Consider the following 18342-nt stretch of genomic DNA (forward strand, 5'->3'; position numbering starts at 1 on the left):
ATATAAACAAAATCCTCCTATTTCATTTTCGCGCTCAAACTTTTGTAGTAAAACTTATTTGGTAAGCAAATGTAAAATGAAAATTAATTAAAATTTATTAATTGGTAATATTACATAATTACACCTTTCATTTTTGAAAAACTATACAAGTTTATAATTCTCATATTTTCTACCTATAAATACAATGGATTGGTGAGTTTGGAAATCATAATTTTTCCTTTTGCACTGTTTCCCTCTTCTTTCTGTTTTGGAAATCATCATCGATCAATTAAAAATGGAACAAAAATTAGGTAAAAATATCACTGCATATGATATTCTAATTGACTAAAAATAAAAAAGAATAATTGGCTGAAAATTAATCTGATAGTACTAATTCACTTAAAATATAAAAAGGATCGCTAATTAACTAATATTCTACAATTATATATTTTCACACGAGTCACCCATCCTAATCGATTGAAGGTGTTAGCTCTAGACGATGATGGACAAGATTGTGTTGCTACTACCAATGTCGTCCACAAAGAGGTTTCAATAATGTGTAAATAAAATCGTTGAAATTATGTTTTTTTAAATGACAAAATTGCTATATATATATAAACAAATATATGTGTGTGTGTGTGTGTATATATATGACGGTAATAATGTTACCGGTAATAATAATATTATAATAACGCTATGAGAGAGAGTAATAATAGTTGTATTGCTTTTGTCTCAGTATAGAAAATACAGTGTCTTTGTCCAGAGTATTGAACGTCCTCCTCCAAGCTGAGGGGAGCCCCAACTTATACAAAAGCTGCTAACGGTAACAACATGAAGCATAAATGAGGAGCTAAGCCTTTAATTCTCTCTCATCAATGGTGACATCAATGGTGGCTTCAGTGGCAGTAAAGGTGACAGCCGCTGGAATTCTGCCCGTTGGAGTTTTGCCCATTGGGTTTTCATGTGGTGTCGGGTCAGATGCTGCTTATGATCCGGGTCACGTGCTAGCACCATTCCATGTGGTGTCGGGTCAGATGCTGCTTATGATCCGGGTCGGGTGCCAGCATCATTATCCTGTCAATATATATATATATATATATATCTTCCATACAAATGAATTAAGATATAAATTAATTCATATAACTGAGTTGCTAGAGAACGAGCACATTTGCCTAATTTATAAAAAAAATACTAAACAATGATAAATAAAATTTCCAAAGTTACAGCACCGCATGCGTACATCTACACATTAGCTATTAATTTGAGCAATTATTTACTTAAATTCCAGCAATGATAACATCAAAACACATAAATGATCCCAACCGTATCTTCAATTGGACTATATAATATTTGATGTTCTAATTTAAATAATTATATATCGATCCAAATATTTTTAATATATTACAACAAATCTATTCCGTGCATCGCACGGGTGAAAATACTAGTTATATATAATAATCATATAAAAACCAATTACTGTCAAATCAAAGTAATTTTAGATTACTAGTATATATGTCCTCTAATGAATGTGTGCATTCCTCAAAAAGAGAGAAATCAAATATAATCTTAGATATAAAATCACACTCCAAAATGTCATTGGAACGTAATGGATTGTCAACTTCAATATGACAGCGAAAGCCTAAGAAATCAATACTTTTTTCCCCTTTTTAACGGGAATGAAGTTTGGAAGAGTAACATATAACACGTGTGATTGCAAATTAAAACAAACTCCCTTTGACTTTGCTTACGATTCAGAACCGAAAAAATAAAATAAATGAAATAAATAATTTAGTTTTAAGGGTAAAAATGTCTATCAAACATAAATGGAAAAAATAAACAATAATTTGTCGGAGAAGAAAATAAATGAAATATTTAGTTTTAAGGGTAAAAATGTCTATCAAACATAAAAGGAAGAAAACATGTCACTTTTAATATAACTAGAAGGCAAATGTGGATACATGAATAACTAAGAGGGAAAAAGTGTTAAAAGCATATACCTAAGGGGAAAAAGTGTCATTTATAATAAATATTTGTTAAACAAATAATGTTTGACTAAAATTAATGAAGGTGGTGCAAATAGCAATTTTCTATTTACACCACCTATAAAGTTATCACACTTATTAAATAGGTGGTGTAAATAGCAATTAGGGTGGTGCAAATAGAATTCCCCATTAAAATACCATTAACAATGCCATTTAAAGTAACATTAAATGCACAAAACCAAATAAAATGTGTCACTTCACTCTATATAAACGTTAAACTACCCGTCTGACATGAGGGTACATGCAGTATTATTACGTCTTAATATTCCTCATCTCGTAACTCTTGGCAAATTACATGGCACCCATGAAATCCCAAACCATTGCTTTCGTTCTTGCACTCATCTTTGATCAAATCCTAGGGAATTGAAGAAAAAGCGTTCCATGATTTTGAAGGCCGCAATAAGCATGAAGTTCCTAGCGGACCCAACCCGATATCGAATTGATGAATCGATCAGCGTTCCATGATTTTGTTACGGTCAGTTCGCCTAACGAAAAAAATAAATATAGGTTTGACTAGTATAAATATAATTTCTTTTTAAAAAAGTTTGAATTCTAGAACATAAATATATTTTGGAATAAGGGTCAAATAGGCCATCGAACTGCACACAATAAAACAATTAGGCCACTGAACTTTAAAAACCAACAATTAGGTCCCTGAACTAATCAAATTCAAACAATTCTTCCAATTTGAAGGTTTCCAACAGGTCAACAGGTCATCCTTTCAAATTAATTATTTTTTAAATTTTAAATTTTAAAAATTAATTATTAAAAAAAAAAAAAAAAAAAAAAAAAAAAAAAAAAAAAAAAAAAAAACTAGTTCCTGCCGGAGACGACCGTCTCCGGCAGGATTCCAGTTTTTTTTTTTTTTTTTTTAAATTTAAAAATAATTAATTTTTAATTTTTTTAAAAAAATTATTAATTTGGGAGATGACCTGTTGGAAACCTTCCAATGGAAAGAATTGTTTGAAATTGATTAGTTTAGGGACCTAATTGTTGGTTTTTTAGGTTCAGTGGCCTAATTGTTGTATTGTGTGCAGTTCGATGGCCTATTTGACCCTTATTCCATATATTTTCTTGTCACTTGTGTGCACGTATGTCGCACGAATTTCCTTTCCAATATGCCATGACTATTTCTTAAGCAATTTAACAACAATACTATGTGGAGATCGTCGATCGAATTAGGACCTTTCTCAGATGAATTAAAGGCTCTTTCTCTTATTCCCAGTTTGGTTTCCCCTCATCCTTTCCTATTATTGTAATTCATTATACTTTAAACCATCGTTAGATTTTTATGAGAGGATTTAGTACCTTGTGCAATCCTCAAGAGAACGACAATACTCACCCGTAAAACTACTCTTCAATCAGTACAAAATTAAAAAAGACTCTTCGGCCCTTTTTGGTCAATTTTGGCTTATTTGATCCTATTAATTGTTTGATTTAATTAAAATATCAATATAAATGTTTGGTTAATTAGTTTTTTGCAATTCCAAAAGGCTAAAATTCAAAAAACAACTCCAAACAATTTTTTCAATTAGCTTTTTGAGAAAAGAAATTATACCAAACAGCTATCAACTAACAACTAATTTACCAAATATTTTTCTACAATCAACTAATGTTATCAACTATTTATACCCTCTAATTAACACAATCAGCTAATAATCATTTTACCAAACATGCCTTCATCTCTGGTCAAAAACAAAAATAAAATAAAAATATTCGACTCAGGACATCTCTCTCCATCTACGACTCTAGAAATGAAGAGATCAAATCTACATATCCAACCGGAGACAGAAGAAGAACTCTTCGTCTATCCTGCCAGAGATGAAGAGATCACTAGTGCTGTTGCGAAATAATGTGCACTGCACGAATGTTCTATTATCATAGCTCTCTTTGCCTCTTTCTCTTTCCCTCAAAAAATTATTCAAAAATAGAGAAACTAACTCACTCTTACTCAAATGGTTGCTGAGAATTGTTTCTTGTAGTTGGACTCTACGTTAGTTTTTGACACAGAAAGACAAATTAGTGAAAATTTACATCTCATTAAAAACAGTACGTGCATGTTTAGTTCTATATATTTTTAATTTCTTGAGGCTTATCTACTCGAAAAAGTAATAAGCTAAGTTACGTTGAATTGGATGTTCTTGACAAAGACTATCAAATTAGTGGAAATTTGCAACGTTCTCCTGTGCGGTTGAAATATATATGCTTAATCATTTTACTAACAACGTGATTGTGCGTGGATTGTAGTTTGGCCTGTCCTGATGGAGATTAAGTCACTTCTTGTAACTTTGAACTCCGTGAAGTCCTTTTATATTGAATACAATTCACATCCGATACAATCTTACTAATCCGCAGGACTGAGCATGTTTAAGTGTTTAACAAGGGCGACCACACGGGCCCCCAATTTTTTGAACTTCTATGTTTAAAAAAAATTATATGTATATACACAATCGTTATACCCTGCACCACGGTGCATATAGCATTGTGCGCCCCATGCCTCCCAAAACGACGTCATTTTGGTAAGTTATGTAGGGAGTTGACGTGATTATGTGTATTTGTTTATACAATTATGTACATTTTTTTTATACAATTATATACATCCGAAACAGAAAATTTATGTGTATTATGTTAAAAGTTTATGAGTATTATGTATTATGTTAGATTATGTGTATTATCTTTAAAAAAAAAAGTATGTGTATTTTGTTATACAATTATGTACATTCATGTATACAATTATGTGTATTCTAGTATAAAATTATGTACATTTTTTTAACATGAGATTTTTTTTAAAGAAAATTAACCGCCAACACAGGGTAGCGAAATTTCAAAAAAAAAAATTTTTTGAAACGACGTCGTTTTGCATTGTGCGCCCTGGTGCACGATATAAATTGCTGTATATACAATATACATGATTTCAGGCTAAGTGTGTGGAGATTGGGCCAATTTGTGATAGGGTTCATTATTTTTTATATATTGTAGATCAAACTATTATTTCATTGACCCAGAGATTTGAGCAATATGAAATATATGAAGGAACTTTTGGTTTTTTTTGTTTAGTTCTGACAAATTACCATTGGTGCTGATATGGATTTGAAGTCTTGTTACATTTGTTTAGAAGCAGCTCTTAAAAGAGATGAACAGTACGTGTGATGATATTGATGGAAATGAATTGTATATTGATGTAAAATTGCTTAAAGAGATTTTATTGAAAAAAAAAAAAAAAGATAGGGGCACTGAATACTGTATATTGTATTCATTGAAACAGATAGGTTGTTTTCCAAATGCTACTATTGTATATCGAATATTATTGACTATTCCAATTACAGTTGTCTCTACAAAAATGAGTTTTTTAAAGTTGAAATTGTTGAAATCTTATTTACGATCAAGTATGTTGCAAGAGAGACTCAATGGATTAGCTTTAATCTCCATTGAAAATAAGCTTTTGGAAGAAGTAGATATCAAAAGTTTGGTAAATGATTTTGCGTCTAAATGTGCATGATGCACGTCACTTTTTAAATGAAATTTTAGATGTATTTTTTATATAATATTTATATTTTGATATAATTTTTTGAACACTTTTTAAATGAAATTTTAGATGTATTTTTTATATAATATTTATATTTTGATATAATTTTTTGAACAACTATTATTTATATATAGAAATTACTTGAAAAATGAGTCATAAATTAATATATTACACAAGGCCCCCATTTTTATTGGAACGGCCCTGTTAATCCGGTATTTGACCTAAAGTCAACCCAATTATCATTCGACTTAACGCAACCTCAATAGCAATGATTTTTTTGGGTGGTATTTTAGATGCCTACTAGGAGAAAGAGAAGAAGGAAAAAAAAAAAAAAAAAAAAAAAACTAAAGAGCATTATGTCTGATGCAAAAAAAAAAAAAAAAACAAAAAAAAAAAACAAAAGAAGAAGAAAAAACAGGGCAGTTAACGCGCCCGGCTGGGCGTGGTCTATTCAGTTCACGCACGGAATTCCGTCTCTCTTCTTTACTTTCTCTCTCATACGGGCCTCACAAAAAAATCAATCTCTTGCAGGCAATCCACAAACCTTCTCTCTCCTCCCTCTCTCTCCTCCACATAAGGTATGATTTCCTAAAAAACTGAGTAAAAATCACTATTGTAGTTGCTCTTATATCAATTACTAGCTGATATTACCTTAGTTGAGCCGCCTTTCTCTACGAAATCTTTGAACCATCTAATTCTTAGACTATTATGTCCTTCCATTATTCGATCTAAGCATTTCTGGGTCTTCAACTCTTTGGTCTTAAACTCTTATGTTTTTGTACACTTTGACTATTGACCATCTGACTTCTTGACCTCTTATATCTATGACCATTTGAACTACCTGGACTTATGATGAACTGTCCGGTTAGTCTACTTTAGGGATTGAATTACTTTATAGTTATTTTACTTTTTGGATGGTATAGTTCACGCCTAAATAAGACTTTATCAAGAAAGCAAATCTGGAGTGTTGTGGAACAAACAAGAAGAGGCGAGACGTGTTAGAAAGCAAGAACTGATTGAACGCGAAAGGATAGAAGAGAAAATAAAGGATGTGAGGAAAGTGAAGAAAGATGCTGAACCAGGAGTCAAATACAATGCCGCCTTCAAAATCCACACAGAATCAGGAAAGAATTACACTGAAGGAATGCACTCGTTTGAGCTCACTGCCTGGTGGAATCTTGGCATTGTTGAAGGAGAAAACATCCTTGAAGCATACAACAATTATATGTGAGTTGCAACATCAAAGGAAAATATGAAGATCTCGTGAAAGAAAACCCTATCCGAAAATTCAGAGAACACATCAACCGAGACATTGACATGGATAGGATGCTCAAGCAATAGTAGGAAAGAGATGACAAAGAACGAAAGGAGGCTCAGTTACAAAAGGTGAAACTTTTAGATATGTAAATGTTCTTCATCTATGCCTTTAATTTTTTTTGTAAGTGTTTCAATCCTTATATGAAAGTCACTCTTTGTCAAATCTATCATGTCTCTATCTAAGTTACATGTTTCAATTACTTGTATTTTTAATAATCTCTTAGAAACTGAATGTAAGCTCTTCTAAATGGCTGTTTTGAAATGAACAATCCTTTATGGGATATTTGTCAGCCTTATAAGCAGAGTATAGGTTTTGACATTATCAAAAAGGGGGAAATTGTTAGGAACATATGTATTAAGATTTTGATGATATCAATGTAACTTAGTTTGTAGACCCCTAACTTTTTGTCAATTCTTTTGTTACCTTCGTTCTAGACGGAAGGTACCATAACTCTCCATGTAATTCGTGTTAAGATAGTCAAACACACGAAACCGAGTTATGATCTGTTAGTTAGGACTTCTTAAACGAAAGAAGATCGAATTATTGAAGCAGAAGCTACATCAGCAAGAGAACCCAACTCTCGGCTTTTCAACAAATGAAGATAGGGGTGTTCAATCGGTTAACCGTTTTAACCGAACCGAATTAACCGAAGTTTTTTTTCCTTTAACCGTTAACCGAACCGAAGTTTGCTCTACCGAATTCACCGAACCGAAATTTTTTTCGGTTAATCGGTCGGTTAACCGATTAACCGAACTTTTTAAAGCTAAAATTTAAAATTCTAAAAATAACACTTAAAATAATAAATCGCATTAAAATAAAATACATATCATAATACATTCATAACAAAATATAAATAACATGAATTATAAACTCCAAACATCCATAATTTCAAATTAGTATTTATATTTATATTATTATTTTTATATATATATTAAAAACTTCGGTTAACCGTTCGGTTAATTCGGTTAACCGACCTTTCGAACCGAATTAACCGTTAACCGAAATTTTAAAATTCCTTTAACCATTAACCGAACCGAAAAAGTTCGGTTCGAAAACGGTTAACCGAACTTTGTCGGTTCGGTCGGTTAACCGAAAATTATCCGAAGTTTGCACACCCCTAAATGAAGAGATGCTCCTTTACAGGACGAAAGCAATCATTCGTGAAAAGACGTTAAGTCTATGATCAGACAGCCAAGGCAATCCATATTCTCATAATTCAAGGAGAATGTTGTCTATGTCTCAGCTGATGAATCATCCTAGGAACAAGTTGTTCTAAGAACAAGGAGCACACCAAAAAATAGGGCAGTTAACGCGCCCGACTGGGCGTGGTCTATGCAGTTCACGCACGGAATTGTGTCTCTCTTCTTTACTTTCTCTCTCATACGGGCCTCACAAAAAATCAATCTCTTGGAGGCAGTCCACAAACCTTCTCTCTCCTCCCTCTCTCTCCTCCACATAAGGTATGATTTCCTAAAAAACTGAGTAAAAATCACTATTGTAGTTGCTCTTATATCAATTACTAGGTTGATATTACCTTAGTTGAGCCGCCTTTACTCTACGAAACCTTTGAACCATCTAATTCTTAGACTATTATGTCCTTCCATTATTCGATCTAAGCATTTCTGGGTCTTCAACTCTTTGGTCTTAAACTCTTATGTTTTTGTACACTTTGACTATTGACCATCTCACTTCTTGACCTCTTAGATCTTTGACCATTTGAACTACCTGGTCTTATAATGAACTGTCCGATTAGTCTACTTTAGGGATTGAATTACTTTATAGTTATTTTACTTTTTAGGTGGTATAGTTCGCGTCTAAATAAGACTTTGCAGATGATACCGTAAATAAAATCTTAAGTTTAAAATTGTAAAAGATTTTGGAACCTAAACTTTGCTCCTAGCAGGTATAATATCATCAAAATCTAATAAAAATAGTTTCTAAGATCTTTTTGTAAACATAAAATTAAAATAAAAATAAGGGAGCGAACTATATTTAGTTAAACAGTTTCTCGTAATATTCAAGTATAGCAATAACTTTGAAAGCAATTTGATCAAAAATAGTTTTAAAATACCCATGAGATAAAACAAAAATGACTCAAAAATCATTATATATACCTGTATACAGCACATAATATAAGATAACATTGCTGTAGAATTTGGTGTGAAATTTATCATGCTGTAACTTACCAAAGTCTATGAGCATTAAATTGTGCTCATTCTACCTTGAGAGTTGTAAAGTAACGAATAAATACTAGCTAATTATGAGCAAGAATACATACAAATTAAGCCAGCCAGTCAACTTGTTAATCCATAAAATCCCAGTAACGTAACTATGAAATCCCAAAACTTTGCTTTCGTTCTTGCACTCATCTTTACTGTCTATTCTCACATCCTTCTTTTTATTCCGCTGCTGGGAGGAGTTTGAAGGTGGCACGCAGCACGCACGTATGTCGCACGGATTTCCATTCCAATATGGCTTCACTGATTCTTTAATTTTTATTTTTTATTTTTTGGTTTGGTTGAATTTAAATTCTTGACTCAAATCCTAAACTACTGATTTGAATCTTCGCTTATTGTACTCTTTTTGACCTAACATAGCCTTTCGAGCCCATTTTGTAATTAAGAAATCAAAAAATTCATATTTGAACTTATTGATATTAATATTGAGTTAATACCCAAAATCGTCCTCAACTATAGTGGTTTTTCTCAATATCGTCCTAAACGACTTTGGTGACCTAATATCGTCCCAGACTTTTGTGTTTCGCTCAATTTAGTCCTAGACTTTTGTGTTTTTCTCAATTTAGTCCCTCATTTGTTATTCTGTCCATTTGGTGTTAAATAAATAGACAATTCAGTAATTTTAGTATTGACATCTCTTTACTCATAGACATGTGAACTGCGAAATCCTTTTTTTTTTTACGAATTACTCCCAGAATTACTCCTAAAATTGCGAATATAAAATTTGATTTGCAGGTCCGGGAGTAATTCTGGGTGTAATTCGTACAAGAAAGAGGAATTTCGCACTTCACAAGTTGAAAGTAAAGAGAGATCAATATTGACATTACTGAATTGTCCCTTTCTTTAACACCAATTTGACGGAATAACAAATGGAGGACTAAATTGAGCGAAACACAAAAGTCTGGGACGATATTAGGTCACCAAAGTCGTTTAGGACGAAATTGAGAAAAACCATTATAGTCGAGGACGATTTTGGGTATTAACTCTATTAATATTAAACATATCACTTTACATTCTATCACTGCACATACACTACTTTTTACATACTCTATGTAATACATCGGATTGCAGATCTAATAGCTCGTACTATCAAGGCACCTTAATGATAATTAGTCATCAATTACAACACGATATATAAGACAATATATAAAGTTAGATTTTTACTCGTGTAATGTGTATAGTGTTACTTTTTTTTTTTTTTTTCTAGTGTGTTGCATTGGGATTTATAATCTGCAAGATACAACTAATCAAGGTGAACCTCAGATAGTCTCTGACCATTTGAGACGACTCTCCACCTCTCTTAAAACATTGTTCCATATGCATATATAATTTTAAGCATCTAAACTCTTAAATGACTCAAACCTTTCTTTACTTGACTTTATAGTATGTATTACTTTGCTAATAACAAAAACTACGCAAATATAGAAGGGACTAAAATAGATAAGTGAATCAAACTTTTGACCTAAACTAGTACCTTACTTAATTCATGTGCTATTATTTTTAGCTCTTAGCTTGGTTAATTTGTATTTCCCCCTCAATGTGATTTTGCTGTAATTCAAAGGCTATAGTATTCAGCAATTGAAGAAATCAAATTGTTGTTCGTATGAACAGCGCAATTAGGGGTGTGCAAACTTCGGATAATTTTCAGTTAACCGACCGAATCGACAAAGTTCGGTTAACCGTTTTTTAACCAAACTTTTTCGGTTCGCTTAATGATTAAAGGTTTTTCCAAAGTTCGGTTAACGGTTAATTTGGTTCGAAAGTTTCTGTTAACTAAATTAACCGAACTTTTTGATTCTATAATTAAAAATTAATACTCCGTATAACTTTCTGCTACCCTTCCTCGTAGAAAGAACAGCGGATAGTTATATTAATTTAAAATTAATATAACTTTTTTTTAATACGAAGTAGAACTTAGTCTGCACCAGATCTAAAATCTGAATCGCAAAAACCCTAATTTTCACGCACCTCTCATCTCCGTCGTCACCACCAACTCCATCGCCACTCTCAGCCACCAACGACGATGCCTCCGCCAGTCCCGACCCCTGCCACCACCGCCACTGTGTTGCTCAGCTTCCGCGACCGCAACCGCCGCCAGCTTCTGCGGCCGCCACCGCCAGCTCCTGCCACTGCCGCCACCGAACTAACAAGGTAAGTGTTTTTTTTTTTAATTAGATTATTGGCGTTTGGGAATCGAAAATCGAAGCTGAAAAAGGGAGCTAAAAAGGAGAAATTTTGATGGTGAAGTTGAACCTGAAGAGCTCCCCAGACATGGCGAGGGTCGAGGGACATGGCGAAACAACTAACAGTCTAACACTAGGCCAGTTTTTTTTTTTTTTTTAACAAACTAATAAATTTATTTTTGAATGAATTTTTTATATGGATAAATTTCATGTTGAAAGATTAAAAAAATTATATTTTACTAACCTTGAAAGCATAAATTCTGAAAGGAAAAAACAAGCAAAATATATACTTCAAAGCCTGAATCTCTTATTATTCTTATTGTTATTAATTTCTTCTTCTTTTTTTTTTTTTTACTAATTTTTTTAATGACAGGTCAGGGATACAGTGGCCGGTTGTATCAATGTTCTAATTCTGAGTTCAACAAATTAGAGCGGGTTATGGTAGCCGCGCCAATGCTATGATGAAATTGTTAGGCGGAGGATTGAATATAATATACAATGCAAGTATAAAGAAGTAATATTGTACTTGTGTCTTTGATGTTATAATTTTGATGTAGTCCGTGTTAAGCGGTTAATCTTGTCCCGTTAAGTTATAACTTATATAATAATATAATAAGCAAAGCTGCAAAGGATATATATATGATATTATACCCTAAGGTGATTCATACATAACTATTAACTACATAAAGAAATGAAGGTGCAGCATGGAATGACGGATAATGATCAATTGTTAGTTAAACATTGACAAATGATAAACGATACACATATGCTGATGATAACAATAAATCTGAGGAGAATTAAATAATATAATAAGCAAAGCTGCAAAGGATATATATATGATATTATACCCTAAGGTGATTCATACATAACTATTAACTACATAAAGAAATGAAGGTGCAGCATGGAATGACGGATAATGATCAATTGTTAGTTAAACATTGACAAATGATAAACGATACACATATGCTGATGATAACAATAAATCTGAGGAGAATAATAATTCTGGAAGAGTAAATTGTTATTGAGCACCCTGAAATTATACACTATACATGAATAAATCATAAATGGTAATCCTAATAATATTGGGAGAGAGAAAATAAATTCTAGTATATCTAGAATACAGAGTTCTAATAATACTTCTTCCCAAACGAGTTCTAATAATACTTCTCCCAAGTTCTAATAATACTTATATCTTTGCATGGATGCCTAGTTCTATTTCTTATATTATTAGACCAACCATGCATATATAGTTCTATTTCTTATATTATTAGACCAACCATTAACCCCGTTGCCTATATATAAATACCCCCTTCTCTTCTTCAACATCTCACCACTGCTCTCTCTCTATCTCTCTACAATACATACAATCCATTATCATATACATACAAACATGGCTGTGTGCAAATATTGTTTCTCACTTGTCTTCACCTTTTTGTACATAACATGTACACTAGCAGCTAATGCTAATTACAATGTTCAAAGCTATGGAGCAAAAGCCGATGGTAAGAGTGACTCCAACAAGGCCTTTCTGGCGGCATGGGAGGCGGCTTGTGCCTCCACTTCCCCGGCCACCGTTTACATCCCACCGGGAAGGTTCCTGCTTGGCAGTGCGACCACATTTGGAGGCCAAACATGCAAGAGCAAGTCCATAAGGTTTCAAATAGATGGAACAATTGTGGCCCCATCTGACTACAATGTAATTGGAAAGGCTGATAATTGGATCAAATTTGTAAGGGTGACCGGAGTTTCCATTGTCGGCGGAACCCTAGACGCCAAGGGCGCTGCTCTTTGGTCTTGCAAAAACTCCGGCAAGAATTGCCCTAATGGAGCTGGGGTATGTACGCAATATAATATTCTTCGATCAACCTGCATATATATATATAATGATTTATACGGAGTACTATTTTAGGTTTGGTTTTATTTTTTTTTTCTAACTTTTCGTAAATATATATGTATTTTACGTATAGACATTGGCGTTTTACAACTCAAACAACATTGTTATCGACGGACTAAGTTCACAAAACAGTCAAAAGTTTCACATTCGCATTGAAAGCTGCCATAACGCCAAGTTACAAGGAGTGAAGGTATCGGCTCCCGGAAACAGCCCCAACACCGACGGAATCCACGTGCAGTCATCAACAGGTGTAACAATCTTGAATTCCCACATCGGCACCGGTGACGACTGTATCTCCATCGGCCCGGGGAATTCCAAACTTGTGGATTGAAAACATCATGTGTGGCCCCGGCCACGGAATCAGGTCGGTCTAATTAATAAAAACATTCTTAAACAAACAATTTGATTCCATTGCGTCCTTTAATTTACTTTACAAATGAATAAGAATCTTAATTAAAGAATCTTTGTTTTATATATATATGTTTGTGTGCAGCATTGGGAGTTTAGGTTGGAAAGAGCAGGAGGGTGGAGTACAAAATGTGACGGTTAAAACCGCTACTTTTACCGACACTTAAAATGGATTGAGTATCAAAACGTGGGCAAGGCCAAGCAATGGATTTGTGAAAAATGTTGTTTTTCAACATGCAGTCATGTCTAATGTTAAAAACCCCATCATTATCGACCAGAATTACTGTCCTAACAATCAAAAGTGTCCTCATCAGGTAATACGATCAATCATGCATATTCCTTAGCTTGTTCCACCAGTACCCTCAAAATTACCATAAAAACATCAAAAACAGAAAATGAAATCTCTTTAATTTTTTTCCATATATAGTTAACAACGTTGCTGATTATATATATATATATATATATATATATATATATATATATATATATATATATATATATATATATATATGATTCTGAATTCCATCCCATATGATGCTAATTAAACATGTTTTATATATGATTAATCATGACAGGGCTCAGGTGTGAAGATAAGCAACATAAAGTATAAAGACATACATGGTACATCAGCCACGAAAGTGGCGATGACATTCGAGTGCAGCAAGACAAAACCATGCCGTGGCATAACGTTAGACGATGTAAACTTGACATACAAAGATCACCCGGCTCAAGCCTCCTGCTCTAACACCAGAGGGACGTCTTTCGGTTTAGTTACCCGGGCGAGCTGCCTCTAAGCTGTTCAAAATATACATGCTTTAAATTTAATTTTCTGATGATTGAATTGAAGTAATTAGTATAATTTGTCTACTTGAAGCTGTATGTTGGCGTCTGTGTTAGCCTCATTTGGCCTTACTACGTACAAAAATGTATACCATACTCAATAATAATACTATATATTATTCGCAGACTCAACTAAAACTTTTAATGGTTTCAAATTAATTAATATTCAAAACTTTCAATTTAAATAAACTAGTTCATGTATATAGTAATAAATATAAACTTAATTATATATCACCCAATCAATATAAACCCCCATTTCTAAATTCCAACTAAAAAAAATACATATTTACACTATAATATAATAATTATAATAAGTTTTTTGCTTTCATAGAATATGTTTTATGTTGAAATAAATATGTCAAAAATTTTATTTATACATTTAATAAAAATGACTAAAAATGAGCTTACATATAAATTTTGTATATATTTTGTGTCATATAACTTGTGAAACAAATAATAGCCTTAAGTAACTTGAATTATCGGGTTAGCCACTTTGGACCATTGGACTTATCAATTCTGTACTTATCAAGCTAAAATTTATTGGTCCGAACCCTATACAAAGAATAGCCTTAGGCTAAAATTTATTAGTCCTAATCCGTGCTTATCGGATTAGCCCATTGATTTCGAGGTAACATTGACTTCTCTAATTTTTATAGCCCTTGTAGTTTTATTATTACTATTATTTTACACTTGTAATCTACAGAAAAAGTAATATTATTTTGAATTTGAATAATAAATTAAAAGTAATGAACAGATATAAAATGTACAATAATAATATGGTTGAACTTTTCATATATTTGGTGGCATACATAATACTTAATTAAAGGTGGGTTTGAAAACCTAGAAAATGACTAGCTTCTGAAAGTTATTTTTCATATTTTGCCATGTTTGAGTGTTCAAAGAAAACAAAGTCAAACGAAAATATTATTCATTCTCGTCAATGGAAAAAAAATCAATTTAGCGAAAAATATCTTTTTAGATTTTTAGTTGAAAGATATTTTCTTGATTCTTTATTTTCCCGCCTCTCTCTTCTCTCTCATTTCTCTTCAAGCTACTTTATTATTATTATCACCACCACACATGTTTGTGACTAAGCGTGTTTTGAATGCTGGATATGATTTTAGGGGCGAGAAAATTACACTTTTGGTCCTATGACTATAGGGAGTTTGTTAATTTCGGTCCATAACTTTTAAAACTAACAATTTAGTCCTTTAACTATGCTTTTTTTAGCAGATTTGGTCCTCCCGGCCAAATCGCCGGGGAAAAGTTGCCGGAAAAACACAAAATATTTTTAATTATTTAATAATGGGGGCAAATTGGTCATTTCTTCTCCTTCCTTCACTTGCTGGTGGCCCGGCGACATTATCCAACAAAGCAAATCCATGGCAGAGCTCGGGAGCAGAGAAGAAGGCGGCGGTGATGGAGATTAAGATGGTGGCGCAGCAGGACTTGAAGCGGCGGATATTGTCGCCAACGTTTTTGCACCAGGCAAAATGAAGTTACAATTTCATGGCTGCTATCTTGCAGGTGCCATGCTGCTATCTTGCAGGTGCTATGAAATTGTAACTATTTTTTCTTCATTTTGCTGTGTTTATTAACTTTATTTAGATGTGCTGTGAATTGAAGCCATCCGTTTTGTTGGATATTGTCGCCGCTGTTGGTATCCATGTTTCCGTTTCCGCAAGCGCAGCAAGAAGAAGAAATGACTTTTTTTTTTTAATTAAAAAAATGGTTTAAATGACCATTTTGCCCCTATGAATAATTTTTTAAAAAGGAATTATGTTTTTCCGGCAACATTTGGCTGGCGATTTGGCCGGGAGGACCAAATCTGCTAAAAAAAGTGTAGTTAAAGGACTAAAGTGTTAGTTTTAAAAGTCACGGACTGAAATTAACATGCCTCCTATAGTCATAGGACCAAAAATGTAATTTTCTCTTTTAGGGGCCTAATTTATAGTAAATTTTGATTCCCTTGTTGTTGTACTCCCTCTTTTGGGTAGGACTTGTTTGACAGAGCTTATTTATGAGCTTATAGCTTATTTTAATATACTAATAAGGTATAAACTCTGTTTGGTATTGTTATCAAAATAAGTTAATACCTTAAAATAAAAGTTTATTTTGAAAATCTAATAGCATTTTTAAAATAACCTAGGAGCTTTCTTAACTTTTTTCCATCTTTATCTTTATTATTTTAAATAAATGACATCTTTTACCCTTCTATATTAAAACCCTTTTGGCATTTCATCTTCTCCTGTATTTTTATTCATCCTCTTTCCAACTCTTCACCGTCCAGCAACTCCTTAAAGTTCCAACTCCAATCTTCCGTTCATAAATAAATGACATCATTTACCCTTATCAAGTAAAAACTTTTTTCTTTTGTTTTAATTTAATATGTATCTCATATATATTATAAAAAAAAAACTTTTTTTATAAATTAAATATATCTCATATATTTAATAATATAAAAATAATATAATAACCACATCATTTAAATTTTATGAAAATGTCCTTTTTAGTCTTTTTACATTTATTACCTTACCAAAAAGCTAATTTTACCAAACACTTAACTAGTAACAACTCTTCCATTTTCAACTTTTAGCTTATAGTTTTTTCAGCTCTCAGCTACTTTTCAGCTTTCAGCTACATTTTCAACTAGGTTTACCAAACATAGCCTAGCTCTAACTCTTTTTCCATCTTGCTTTGCGTACTATAAGCAAAAACTATCTACTAGTGGAAGAGGTGCTAACATGAGCTATCTTATTAAAAGACACTTAGAGATTTTCTTGTATTAAAAGTTACATATCTCTCGATAAAATAAGCAAACCTTGGTATCATTTTGCCCACCTAGTGAATTATGAAATACTCCATAATTCGTTTGTTGTTGCTAACACTAAATACTATACTTTAATGAAAAGATGAGAGACACCATTGTTAGTGCCCGCAATCATCAAGGATGAGTAACCATTTAGCATCGTAGAAAATGAGTTTTTGATGTGCACCTTTGCATATACAAATTCGTATAGTAAGATAAGAAGAAGTGATGGTTTGCAATTGTATGAAGCTAAGAAGAATGCCTAGAAAAATATTTTGAAAAATGTGAGCAAGGTTAGCATTACAACATATATGTAGAAGTCAAGATGATTAATAGATATAACAAATGTCCTTACAACATATATGTAGAAGTCAAGATGATTAATAGATATAACAAATGTGATTATCAAGTAATCGAAAGGTTGTGATATTTCATAAAATTAAATTTTTTTTTTACAAATATATAGACTTTAAATAGGATCAAAACTTCTATAAAATTTAAAATATGTAAGTCTTAAATAAGCTCAAAGCTTATTGTAAACTTCAAAACCTTTTTAATAACCTATATATTAAGTTTTTAAAATAGTTTCAGGCTATATCAGACTTTTTGTAGACTTGGACTGAAATTATATAAAAACCTACTTACATTCTCGGACTCACAATTATGACATTAGTCTAATAGTCTTCAATGGCAGGCTCAAACTATCTTCACCCCTAACTGGCCTTGCCCCTTGAAGCCCTCCTGCAGCCCACCAATTTCACACGACAAAACGTAGTGGCCCCATTAACCAATTGTTATACGGTAGACCAAGGTCCAAAATAGTACCCTTTTTTTTAAGTAAAGAAATGATGGTCGTTATATTTAACAAAATTTGTATTTATGATGTGTTCAGAATAAAGTGAAACTACAGTATATTTAAAATGAAATTGATTAACATGTCACATATATTGAGTGTATATTATCAAATGAAAGTTGAATTCGAATGATACATTAGTTGTGCTGTAATGAGACTATAGTGTATCTAATATGAAACTGAATAATGTCTTATATATAGACTGTATATTCTCAAATGAAACTATAGTTGAATTAAAATGATATTTTAGTTG

General features: G+C 32.4%; 1 pseudogene; it reads left to right on the forward strand.

The window, feature by feature from the left end:
• The first annotated feature begins 866 nt into the window (after positions 1–866).
• LOC109159385 lies at positions 867–14381 on the forward strand (annotated as a pseudogene).
• Positions 14382–18342: the final 3961 nt, after the last annotated feature.

This window comes from Ipomoea nil, unplaced genomic scaffold (assembly GCF_001879475.1).
Source record: "Ipomoea nil cultivar Tokyo-kokei standard unplaced genomic scaffold, Asagao_1.1 scaffold2827, whole genome shotgun sequence".
Lineage (NCBI taxonomy): Eukaryota > Viridiplantae > Streptophyta > Magnoliopsida > Solanales > Convolvulaceae > Ipomoea > Ipomoea nil.